Source organism: Ochotona curzoniae, unplaced genomic scaffold (assembly GCF_017591425.1).
Source record: "Ochotona curzoniae isolate NIBS_2020 unplaced genomic scaffold, NIBS_Ocur_1.0 contig_2210, whole genome shotgun sequence".
NCBI lineage: Eukaryota > Metazoa > Chordata > Mammalia > Lagomorpha > Ochotonidae > Ochotona > Ochotona curzoniae.
The window spans coordinates 10,883,867-10,897,848 of NW_024465369.1; positions in this window are offsets into that span (position 1 = coordinate 10,883,867).

Sequence of the window (13,982 nt, forward strand, 5' to 3'; positions counted from 1 at the left end):
AAATAGTCAAAGCAATCTTGAGCAAAAAAACAACCAGAGTGTTTACACTGACTTTAAAATATATTAAAAAGCTATCATAATTAAAATGATACTGTACTGACATGAAAATACACACATGGATGACTAGAACAGAATAGTGACCCTAAAGGTAAACAAACACATCTAACGTCAACTCATCTGGACAAAGATACTAAGGATACACACTAGGGAAATGTCCAACCTTTTCAATGTAACAGCACCGTGAAAACTGGCTATTCATGTATGGAAGAATCAAGCAAGACCCTGTATCTCTCCCCATGTTCAAAAACCAATTCAAAATGGATCCAAGAAGACAATCTGAAACTACAAGAAGAAAACACAAGGAAAGTACTCCAGGATATTGAAATGGGAAGATGTCAGAATTCAAAAGCTCAGAAAATAAAAGCAAACATAGACAAATGGGATTTCATCAAACTGAGCTTATGCACAGCAAAGGAAGCAAACAACAGAACTGAAGAAAATATTTTCAAGTTAAAATCTGACAAAGAGTTAATAACACAAATTTACAAGGAACCCAAACTACTCAATAGCAAACAACAATAATAATAATCCAATCTAAAATTGGGCAGTAGAACTAAGCAGACATATCTTAAGAGGACATTCAAATGGCCAGCAGGTAATATGACAAAATTCTTATACCACAGTATTCATCAGGGATATGCAAATCAAATTCACAATGAAATATCACCCTTGCTCTAGAAGATCCGTTATTATCCAAAAGACAAAAGGCAACAAATTTGGGCAGATGTGGATATACAGTAAGTGAATGTAAATTATTGTGGAAAACAATATGGTGTTTCTTCAAAAACTAAACATAGAACTACAATATGATCCAACAATTCCAGGATATGTATCCAAGGGAAGTGAAATCAATCTGTCAGAGGGACATCTGCACACCCACACTTACTGAAGCACTATTCCCAAAAGCCAACTTCAGTGTTCCTCAACTGACAAACGGATAAAGAAAATGTGTACTATGTACAGAACAGGATACTACTCACTCATTTAAAATGATGAAATCTTGTCTTTTGCTATAACATGGATGAAAACGAAGGCAATTACATTACTGAAATAAGCCAAGTACAGAAAGACTTGTACCATATGATCTCATTCAAATGTGGAATCTGAAAGTTTATCTCATAGCATGTGAAAGTATAATGGTGATTATCAGAAGCTGGAAAGAATGAGCAGGAATACTGGATGGGGAGAAGTAAATTAATGAGCACTAAATTATACAGAGGAGTAAGAAGTATTGATGTTATACTGCACAGCAGGGTAACTACGAATAATGATAACTGAGGTGGACATTTGGCTGAGTGATTAAGAAGCTCACATTTCACACTAGAATGTCTGGGGTTCAAGTCTTAGCTCCACACCCAATTCCAGCTTCTCGCTAATGCACACCCTAGGAGACGACAGGTGTTAGGTCTAGTATCTGAGTCCTGGGCACCCAATACAAAAGACCTGAATCGAGTTCCTGGCTCCCTTTGGCTCAACCCCAGCCACTATGGGCATTTTATGAGTAAACCGATGAATGCATAGATGGGAATACCTCCCATCTCCTTTACCCTATTCTAATATTTTAAAATTAAACAATGATAATGCACTGCCTATTTCTAGTTTTAAAAAAATATGGAATAAAGAAATTTTAAGTTTTTTACCATTAAAAATATTAAATGTTGCAGCAATACATATGTTTTCCCTTACTGGGCGTAAAACAATGTACCCATGCATTAAAACACTACATAATACCCCACAACTATGTCCTCATTTTTAATGCATAGTTAAAAGTAAATAAAGATACTAAACTAAAATGAACAGTCAATAATCTAGGTAACTTATTCACACAAATTAATGCATCTAAAATTACTCTTTGACAATACCCTCAACATAATGAGGTGATAGTATCTCCATTTTTATAGCTGCAGAAACTGAAACTCAAAGAAATTCAGCAACCAACTCTCCCAAATCTTGAGAGCATAACACCAATATTGACCCTGTAGACAAACTCATCAGTCACACTGAAAGCATGTCTTTAGGAAGGCCTCAAAGACCTAGGAATCATTCATAAGGTCTGGATACAGAACTTGTAAATACCACATCCACTGTACCCAAGATAATCAAGATGTAAGTCATCTTTCTTTGTACCTGAAGACCAAGAGGTGATAGTAAAGCTAGTGCATGCTAAAAGAAAAAGCAAACATGTTCTCAGTTGCTTTAAGGAAGGAACCTATAGTAACACCAAAAGAAGAAAATTCACTTATGAAGGTGTCAGCCCGCATCTCTACTGACAAGACAAACTTGTCTCCATTTGAAAACATAACAAATCCTAGAAGGCCACACAGCTCTCCACGGATTTCATGACAGCTTTCAGATGGCAGAAACGCCGGAGTGCAGCAAACTTTGGTCAACTACAACAGAAATCCTCTTGCTTAAACTCCAATCAATCAGTAAACTGTCTACTCCCTGATCTGTAAAATTCAAGAGGTCATGCTCTACTCTTTGATTCTATCTCAAGGACCTACACCACAAGAGGGCTGCTGGATATTAAAACCTAAGGGGGCCAGTGAAGGAATCAAGGTTTATACTGCTTAATTTCACTCTTCGCTTGCTGAAACTCTACTTCTAGCAAACACAGATAGCTTCAGATAGCACAGAGAAGCGTGGCTGTAATTTCACACACATGATATTATTAAGGAGTCCCCTACACATCTCACAGGAAGGTAACAAAATGGAAGGTTGTGGTGTACCACCTGAAGCAGCAGGACAGGGGAGATAGATATGAGCAATTAGACTCGTCACAGAACACCACATTCTAGATTGCTTCTGTGGTAAAGGAAAAAGCTATAAAGCTACTTTACCTCCTAACCCCTCAACGAGTTCTAACATAACAAAAAAATAATCACAATCCCACAGATATATATGTGGGAAAAAAATCAAGGCTGTGGCCGTATTCCTTGACATGCATCATTTACATTAAGGATTTCCCCACTTTTCTGAATTAATTTCATCACCTCATTTCATTCAGATAATTGAAGTTTTCCTTTTAGAGTTTTAAAGTGTTTACTTCAACATAATTAGTAAACTGTCCACTTAAAAATACCACTACAAAAATTACTGCCTCTCCCCTCTACACATACGCATGTATTTCACTAGCATTAAAAGAACACAATTTTGGTTTTTACAGGAAATTAGGTCAAAAGTCCTTTTTCAAGAAATAGCATGAAAAATTCTACAAGAAAAGTTATGGTCATTACCTTCTTAATATAGAGTGTTTGCATTACTCACCAAAAATGTGGTAATTTGGATGTTCAATATATGACTACTGTTCTGAAACCAAATTAAAGGTTTAGACTACTAAAGAGTTTGATGACTTACCTCAATACAATAACTAAGATTGTATGGAGAACAAAATCAGAGGTCTCTCTTTTTATGAGCAGGCATTTAAGGGCCTTTAATGAGAATTTACTCTTTAGTGTATAATTACTAATGAACAGAAATAGGCCCATTAAACTCACTTCTTTATAGTGCCATAAAACTTCTATGTGTTAGAAATATCAAATAATAGATACATGTTAATCAAGCTCATGAAGAACAGAAATGTGAAATGCCATAAAATTAGATACCTTTTCTTCTTAAGGAAATGTCCTTTAATATGAAAAATAAAGTCATTTTTAGACATGGTTGGTCCCTGAAAGCACACCAACACTCCAGTACTAAATGAGGGCAAAGAAGCATCAACATTGCTTGAAGAAATTCTAAATTTCAGTAAGAACATTGGTTTCCCACACAGAAATTACTGTTAGGATCAATCCATAGCTAAGCTATAAGTTTTTATGACCTGTCATGGGCCAGGCCCTTAGAATGCTGAAGACACTGTCAGGAACAAAACAGATTTAGTCTCAACTCACAGATTATACATTCCACACAGACAGACAGATAATGACCGCACAAGCAAATGTATAACACACATCAGATCAGATGAAATCTCAAAACAAGAAAGGACACGCACAAAGATGAAAATACTTAAAGGCAGGTGGTCAGGAAAGGGCTCAAACTGATGACTAGACGAACCCAGGATACCTCTCAGTTCATGAGATAAATGAAACGCCACCTCTCCAAAAGGCTTCAAGGTTGAGCAAAGCGCTCAGCTCTCGGTATCCAATGGGTCAATGTGGTGAGCACAGGCTCAGGGGAAAAAAATCACATCATAGTATCTTGACCCAACAAGATCCCAACCTTCTACCTGTGGACAGGAACAGGGCCTACTCCTGGGAAGAAGAGCAAGAGCAGGGAGATGGCCAGGATGTGACCATGCCTAGTGAAAACTTACAGCACAGAAACAAAATTACAGTTCCTCAAGAGATATGTAATATGAAACAGGACATGAAAAAAGCAAATATGCAGACTATTTGCCACTTGCTGAGGAAACTGTGTAATTACTTCTCTAGTCACTTATAAAAATAAACACTACAGGGCCTAGTACAGTGGCCTAACAGCTAAAGTGCTCACCTTAAATACATCAGGATCCCATATGGGCACCTGTTCTGGTCCTAGTGGCCCAGCTTCCCACCTAGCTCCCTGCTTGTGGCCTGGGAAAGCAGTCAAAGATGGCCCAAGGCCTTAGGACACTGCACCTGTGAGGGAGACCTGGAAGAGGTTCCTGGATCCTGGCTTTGGATCAGGGCAGAAAAAGCCGTTGCAGTCACTTGGGGAGTGAATCATCGGACAGAAGATCTCCTTCTCTGTCTCTCCTCCTCTTCTCTGTATATCTTTCCAAAAAAATCAAATAAATCTTTAAAATAAACAAATAAATAAACTCTACAAAAAAATCACTGTCTGAAGTTTCACTGTCTTAAGCTTCAGCCTATAGACCGTGAGAGAATTAGTCAATTTGGGCCAGTGCAGTGGCACAATACATAATCCTCTACCCCATGGCACGTGCACCCTATATGTGTGTCAGTTTATATCCTGGGGGGGGGGGGGGTAACTTTCTAATTCTTACTGCCTAATTCTGTGTTCTAAAACCATGTATAACTATACTGAAATGTCCTAAAAGTTTCACAGACGTGGTTACGATGACATGAAACTCTTGATGACAACATTGTTCTTAAAAATGAAAATCTTAGAGCCAAACTGAGTGCCTATATTCCAGGTTCCTTGTAGAGGTGGAAGATTGCCCAGAGCACAGGAAGACATCATAACCTCTGTGAGCAAGTGATGCTCAGGACACCAGAGTAATTCTAGATCCATCGCACTGTACAAAACATGGGAGTATCAATGTATTTTCAACCTGAGTACAGAAGGACTGATTGGGCATTGAATAGGCCAGTTAGACCAGCTGACACTACACGCCAACAGTGATAAGAACCTGAAATCATTTGCTTTGAAGAAATGAAAACAGCCTTCTGTAGTGGGGAAAAGATTCTTGGTAACGGCCCAGACTGGGTCCCCAGCTCCTGGCTTACTCGGGTGCAACCCCAGCTGCTACATAGGAGTGAACCACCAGGTGGGAGTTCTACGCTTTCCTCTCCCAAATTTAAACAACAAAAAAAATCTGATCAATCCTGCGCTTTGAATGAATCTTTGAAAAAATATGCCTAATTTTCACTCCATGAACAATATTTAGGAATGCAATTAGCAAGTGAGACAGACACTGCACCATGTTTATAATAGCCAGGTACACAACCATATAGATACACAGTCAACCCAGATACTCCTCAACTGATTACTGGATAAAGAAAATGCAGTGCATAAACACAATGGAATATCAGTCACACACACAAAAAAAAAAAAAAGAAGAAGAAGAAATCCTGATATTTCCAAAAATAACTGGAGATGAAGGTAAGTGATAAGTCAACTATCCCATTTACTCTTATTCATGTAAGTCAGTATAAAGATCACATGGATACATGATTTGGGACATATGATACATACTTTCTTGCTGAATTACTCCATGTACTTGGCTGTACACCCTTCTCTCCCCACATCATAACTACCGTGAATCTCACATTCTGTGATAGTTATACCACTGTTTTCCAGAAAGAGACTCTAAGTTCATACATTATATTATCCATCCATGAAGTGAACACGGCAAAATATCTGCAAAAAAATCATTGCTTTTTCACATCAAACATTTCTTTAAAAAAAAATATTCCTAACAGAAAAAGATGCAGCATTCTTGTCTTTCACCAACATGATGGCCAACATACCAAAAAGAATCTAAAAGTGGTTAGCATTCTCAATTCAGAATAACTTGCCAACGCAGTCTGAAATTTAAGTCATGTTCCCTACAAAGGCCTATGTGCTAAAAAATGTATACCTTCTAGCGAAACCAAGGCTTTAAAACACAGCTTGGAGCAACAATTAGAGCACCAACTGATTCATGCTTAGCAGATTCTGCCCCAGTGGAAACTGCATTTTCAAGCTTCATCACAAATTTAAATAATGTCCATTAGTTTCACAGTGACTAACAAATGGAAAGGACAACATGATCAATGCCCCTGTTCCCAATATTTCTGCAATATTTGGACTATTTTTTCAATACTGTGATTACTATGCCAGGTATCTAATTCAACATCCAGAAAAAAGGGGGGTGGGGGACCAGCACAATAATATACTGTTTACAGTCCTCACCTTAAATGCATCTGGATCCCATATGGGCGCCGGTTCTAATCCCGGTGACCCTGCTTCCCAACCAGCTCCCTGCTTGTGGCCTGAGAAAGCAGTCGAGGACGGCCCAAAGCCTTGGGACCCTGCACCCACCCACATGGGAGACCCGAAGAAGCTCCTTGCTCCTGGCTCCTGGCTCCTGGCTTTGGACTGGCTCAGCTCCAGCTGTTGCGGCCAATGGGGAGTGAGCCATCGGACGGAAGATCTCCCTCTCTGTCTCTCCTCCTCGCTGTATATCTGCCTTTCCAATAAAAATAAATAAATCTTAAAAAAAGGAACTGAGGTACTTTAATTTTCACTACACAGTGAATCAGGACCTCTAAGCACTCCACTACTTCTAAAAATCTTAATAAGTCCATAATGCCACAAGTATTTTCACTACATTAAACACTACACTATTGGAGACGGAAAAAATTCATCCCACTCCACACAACAAAGACTACATGATATCTACATGATAGTGGTGATGCATCTATACAGAATGTCCCTTCCTAATGTCAAGGTTACATACTTTAATTCTGAGTCTTAACATACCAGCCACCCAGGAATGACAGACTGTGTGCTTGATCAAGAATATGAATCAAGACACCTGACGTGCAAAATAACTACCAAATACAAACAAAACTAGAAAGTAATGTTTGTTTCAATCAAAAGAATGTCAATAGTTCCTAAATTAAATAATTTTTAGCATTAATGAATTGATGGGTCTCAATAACAAACTGAAGCTTATACTCACACATGCAGGAAAAAAAAAAAAAGCAACTACTTTGCAGGAAGATATAGTCAAAACAAACCATAAGGCCCAGAGCAGTAGGCTAGTGCCTAAATCCTTGCCTTGCATCCACCAGGACCCTGTATGGGCACAGGTTCAAATCCCGGATGCCTGGCCTCCCATCCAGCTCCCTGCTTGTATGTAGCCTGAGAAAGCAATCGAGGGCGACCCAAAGCCTTTTGGACCGTGCAACCAGCGTGGGAGACCCAGAAGCTCCAGGCTCCTGGATTGGGATCAGCTCAGCCAGCTCAGCCCTGGTCAATGTGGTCAACTGAGGAGTGAATCAGCAGACAAAAAAAATCTTTCCTCTTTGTCTCTTCTCTCTGTGAACCTGACGTTTCCAATAAAAATAAACTAAAAAAATAAACTATAGTATAGAAATTATTGGGATGGGGGTCACACTTTGGATTACCTAAATGTTTAATTAAACTAATTCTATTCAGTAGCTGCTAAAGCCTTCCCCCCCAAACTCTTTGACTCTTAAATCTTTTCTGTAAAACAATGGGGCTGGTTATTCCTAAGGTACAAGGAAGTGGAGGAGAACCCATTCCAAGACAAACCTAGAATGCATTAATTAAAGCTCAATACTACACTTTGGTATGTAGGTTCCTCCAGAAACTCCTAAACTTAGAGTTTAAGGTTAAACAGAAGCCAATAAAAAGGCTCTATTGAACTACAGTGAACTTCTTTCAGGCCGTTCTTTTACCTGAACACTTTATTAAGTTTTCAAAGCAACTTAAGCTACAGCAACAAGTAACCAAAGGCGAGCCAGGACACACAGGGCTTGCTGCACAGTGAACTCCACCTGGTTCGCAAAATCACGGTCAATGCACATTTTCCTCCACAATGATACAGGTGGAGGAAAACGCGCGAAGCTTTTCCTATTTGAACATCCCATCACGCGGCCTCAAAGCACCAACTTGAAAATGATCTCTAAGATCATCTGGTGCAACATGCTTCTCTCAGAAGCCTCCAACTAAGGTCTCACAACTTCGCTGAGGTCCTTGTTGGAGTCACGCAACTTCTCAGCAGAAAATCTTTCCTTCCGTACAGCGACCCCGAGGAAAACACGCATGTGCTTAATACCCGGCCAGGGATTTTTGGGGGGGGGGGGTGAAGGTGGGGGGAACACACGGAGACCCCTTGCTCTGATGACAGAAGGTAAGTGGACGCTGGGAAGTCCACAAAAGTAGAGGGTTGACAAGGCGGCCAGGGGAGATGGAGGGGGCCGGGCTCGAGTCGCAAAAGGCCACGGGCAGGACAGCAAGGTGGTCAGCGAGGGTCCCGGCCCGAGCGCGCGGCCTCCCCGCTGCGCCCCCAGCCACCGTCGCAGGCGCGGTCGTGCACGAAGCAGCGCGCCGGGCCGCGGGAGCCGGCAGCGGACGGGCCGACCCCGAGAAGGTGAAATCAGAAAATGGCCAGTCGCCGTCGGCAGGGGAACGCGAAACGCGGAGGCCCGGCCTCGGCGCGCCGGGCGGACTGCGAGGCCGGGAGCGCAGCGCGTGTGCCCGGGAAGCGCGCGGCCTTCAGCTCCGCCTCCACCGCCCGCCCCGAGCCCCCCCCCGGCCCCCGCGCCTCGCGCCTCACGCCGCCGCCCCACTGGGAACTCCGCGCCGCGCGGCCCCGCGAGGCGGGCGTCGGCAGGGGCGGGGAGGGGCCCGCGCGCGGCTCCCCAGCCCGGAGCCTACCTCACCTCCTCCTCCTCCTGCTCTCTCCCTCCTGGCCACCGGCGCGGCCCCGCCGCCGGCGACGCGCTGACGCCGGGCCCCTCCCCCGCCGCCGCCGCCGCCGCCGCCGCCGCCGTAGCCGCCGCCCCTCGCGGCCCGCGCCGCCTCGGCCTCCCGGCGCGTCAGGCGCAGGCCGCGCCCCTCGGCCCGCCCCGCCGCTGCGCGGCCCCGGACGCGCCCCGGCGCCGGCTCCCTGAGGCGGCCGCTGCCCCTGAGGCCCGAGCAGTGCGCGCCGCTGCCGCCGCCGGGGGGCCGGGTCCCGCGTCCCTGCCTGCTCCCCGCGCGCTCCGGCGCCTCCCTCGGCAGCCACGTGCGCTCCGGAGTTTGTTCAGACTTTTTTTTTTTGCCTCTTCAGAGCCCGCGTTGAGTCTTTTTCCTGCCTGAAGGTACTTCGCCGCTCACTCGGGAGGGTGGACCGGGTTCCTCCATGCTGTCTTCCTTACCAACCCGCTTCAGCCTGGCCTGCTGGAGTCTCCTCACCTTTACCTGCGCTGCAACTTAAGAGCTCCTCGGCGCCCGTCATTTCCCTTTCCCCTGGGCTTCCGCGGGCTCCCCGCTGGCCGGTTCACACCGTCCTCCACCTGCACTTGGCACGTCTGCCTGCCCCACACACTTAGGATGCAGTTTAAATATTCAGTAAGTCGTGTTCGTGGCCCCACTCACTTAACATGGAAAGAGTCACGTTTGGATAAGTTAAAATTCGCAAACCAAAACGATGGCCGTGTTGGACCGTCTTTTCACGTGCGCGGATGAAATGAAGTGATTGCTTCGATTTCAGGGGATGAAATTTTCTGTGAGGACTTATGTTTCAGAAATTTTGACCCTTTTTTTTTGTTTGTTTTCTCTCCGTGAAACCTAACCTCCCTTTAGTCAACTCTGTTATTCATAAATTGAGTAGGCAGCGATCACCGGTAAGTCTTGGGTCCCCCAGTACCTCTCAGTAAATGAGGAATTTGACTCTTCCTCTAAATTTCTGTGATTCTGAACTAAAGGATTTTTCTTTGGAAGGAGATTGTGACTTCAGTGATTCAGGCACACACAAAACGCACATTTATAACTTCATTTTTAAAACTGCAAGGTGGAAGAGTTAAGCACTCCAAAATAAAGGAAACTGGTTAGGCCTTGGGCGTTATGTCCCTGAGTTGCTGAAAGTGAATAAACATTTTTACCCGTAAATTGAATTCATCAAACTCTCCCATTCTAAATAAAACCCACACCCTGTGTCGACCCTCAAACTTTAAGCCCATGGTTGAATTGAACAACAGTATTAAAAGCATTTGAAAGCCTCGTCAACCATCTGTCCATCTACTTTCACACAAATGGGAAAACAAAAAAGAGTGAGTGCCAAAAGCTGAAAGTGAACGTTCTTAACTGCACGTGAAAATAGTAAATCCTAACTCATGGATTAAGTATCAAAAACAATGAAAACAATGATTGCCATTTCACTGCTTTGAAAATGGAATCCTGTGTTTTTGCAATTATCTGTCTTCAACATCATTTGGTGCCTTTTCATGGTGTTTAGAAAGACCCAAGGCCCAGAGAGGTTAAGCTGCAAACCTGGTATTACCCAGTTGAATTGGAAACAAATCCAGAATTCATACCCAGACCTAGAGTTCCACGTACTTGCCAGCGTCCACGTGCAGTTAACCTTTAAGTAAACTGTTCAGCATTACAGCTGTTTGACTTGAAAAGCTTTGTCTGCATGGTCTCAGTGATGTATGAAATTGAGCTTGGCATTAGCTAGCAAGGTATTGCTTTCAGAGGCTGTCTGATTCCGCTCAGTGCAAGAACTCCTGTTGTACAACTTTAATCTCACTTGGCCAGCATTTATCCACAAGATCTCCAGAGCCACAGTCCGACCAGATAGATTCATCTTCGAAAATTCCAAAGACTATGCATTATTGCAAGGATTAAAAAAAATCTTGTCAAGAAGATTACATCACTATGAGGGAGCTAAAATATGAAAAGAAAAATGATAAATGAACAGTAACAGTCAAATGGTTCAATTATTAATTCCAAATTTTAAATTGGAGAATAATCTGCACAAGGGAAGGCTTTTGAAAGTACAAAAAAAAAATAATAAAGACCAAGAACGTTATAATATGAATTGGATTATAGGCGAAAAGAGGGAAAGGAAATTGATTCAACAAAGACACAAAGATATAATAGAAAATAGGTGCCCTGACACTGAGGGCAACAGGTGTAGAACCGTTGGTTTGTTTACATAGAAATAGTGATGAATACAGTCCAATAGTTTGATGTGATCTTCACTCAACAAATTTTCACTCTAAATTTTTATTCAATTTTGAACACCATTCTATGGACACTCAGAGGGAAAGTCGTAAAGGAAAAACCTGCAATTGAGATAACACAGAAGGCCATATATGTTCCAAGGGCTAGGAGCACAGAAGAAAGTAAAGGCAGCGAAACAGGGAAGGTTAAGGAAGGCTTTGTCGGTAACATGGGTTTTTGAGGTCAGGTGTAAGTATGGATGATTGGGAAAATTTATCATTCTAGAATCCAGGAAGGAGAGATTTGGACATAAAAGACCAGTGTAAGCTTGCGTGATAATACCGGAAGAAGGTGATGTGAACATGTGAAGTACACAAGGTTGGTGGCAAGGTTAGCAAGGTGAACAAAACTGCCGTGATCAAGTACTGAGTGTTTATGAGGAGTGCTAGGTGGTGATGCTTCAGTATAAAAGACAGTGACACAGGCACTTGAAAAGTGAAGAAGAAAAGCATTTGTTTCACAGAAGCCTGCTGCATGTGACCTCCAGGAGAAGAATCTGTGTAGACGAGAGAGGTGAAACGTGAGGAAATGCGGTAGGTCAACTTCAAGGCTGAGAGTCTTTGAAACTCAAAATATACAAACCGAAGGTGTGTTTCAAGGCTCTTTACATTTGGAGATGCTAATGAATTTCTAGATCCACCTAAATATTCCCATTCTCTGTAATTGTTTGTCTTCGTACTGAGGGGAGAGTAAACTTACAATGTAAAATTTCTTCATATCACCATTTTAAAAAAAGTCAACCACATGGCTTCTTGCCTTAAAGGCACTCAGAGAACCTTTGCTGTGAACCTGCATGTGAATAGCTACCATGACTAAAGTGGTGTTTCCGCAGTTTAAAAGACAGTTGTTAAGCTAAGTATTTCTCTATTCAGCAAACTGCATGAACAATTAATAAGAACTTGCATTCCGTGGGAACAGACAAGATCAGCTTGGCAAGGTGAGAAGAGAAACTGAAGTCACTTGCATCAGCAGGTTGAAGCCTGAGCTTCTCAAAGAAGCAAACCTGATTCTGGCCCAGCTGTGCCCACCCATGCATCTGCATGCCTTCTCTACATTGTATGATTGAGGAGGGGTGGAGGGCATAGAGTGTGTTAATTTGTGAGGTGTTATTGAAAAATGGAATGCTATTAGCACTCTTTTTTATTTGGAATCTACTTCATTTTGGAATCCATTGGGAGCAGTTAATCTCTTGGGATGGTTTGGAAAGCTTCATTAAATTCAATGAAGGAAAAATAACTGTAAGTTATTCTAAAAATAATCCTGAAATTTACTATGTTTAATTCACTGGCCGAATTGCTTCTCAAGTCAGCAGTGACCAAGGATTCCTAGCATTAATGAACAATTATCATATTGTTGAAATCAACACCATATTTAGCCTTAAAAGCCTTCTTGTTATTGGGACTGAAAGAGGCCAAAAGCATCAGTAGCCTGGGAAGCATAAAATGTATTCTCAGTTGATGAAATGATCTCTTTAAATTAGGGTTTAGCTATTCTAACACTATAATGTGAGGGAATTTGCTTTATCACTGTTACCTTCTGGCCTAACGACAGAAGCATTTTATACTGTGGCTCATCCTGTACCTTTTATCAAGGATAAATTCATGCTTTTGTTTAAAAACAAAGAAAGCTTACATAATCTCTCCTCATGATTAGCCCTTTCCAGTAATTATCTGTTGCTTGGAATCAGTGTCAGCCAACCAAGTTCAGATGGAAAAAAGAACTGTTTGATCTGCAGTGATGTGATTTAGAATACTGTGAGCATGGAAGGTACAGCTATGCACATACAGAGAACATATTTATCTAATTTGACTGCCAATGACTTAATTAATGTTTGTCAAGCACTTTGAACATGAAAAGAACTATCTAGAAGCTGAGAGCTATTACTCATAATCATTTTTCCTACTTGTTGAAATAAAATTAACATAAAAATGTGATATTCTTGTGGTATCTTTGAGAGTAATGCCCCTATTCTAACAAACTCAGGGAACCTCGCTTATTTTTTTTTTTTTGAGAATTTATTCATTCTTATTTGAAATCCAGAGTTATGGAGAATAAAGGAGCAACAGAGAGAGATCTTCCTTCCATTAGTTCACGCCCTAGTCACAACAGTCAGAGCTGGGCCAGTCTGAAGCCAGGAGCCAGGAGCTTCTTCCGGATTTCCTTCATGGATTCAGGATCCCAGGCTTCTGCTGTTTTCTGAGGCATGTTAGCAGGGAACAGCTGGGACCTATGGGGTGCCCTCAGGCAGAGATTTAACCCACTATGTCATAGCACCAGCCTGGAACCTCAATTTTAACAAAGTTTCACTAAAACTCCAAGGTTCTGCTTTCTGAAAGTCAAGTTTCAAGGTGGTTGAGTACCATCCATCCATAGAACTTGAAGTACGTGGCCTAAATAAGCAACATAACAGCTTGGGGAAGAGTATGCACCTGCTTATTGAGAAGATGTTAACAGGGGCAAACTAAAATAAGATACATTCT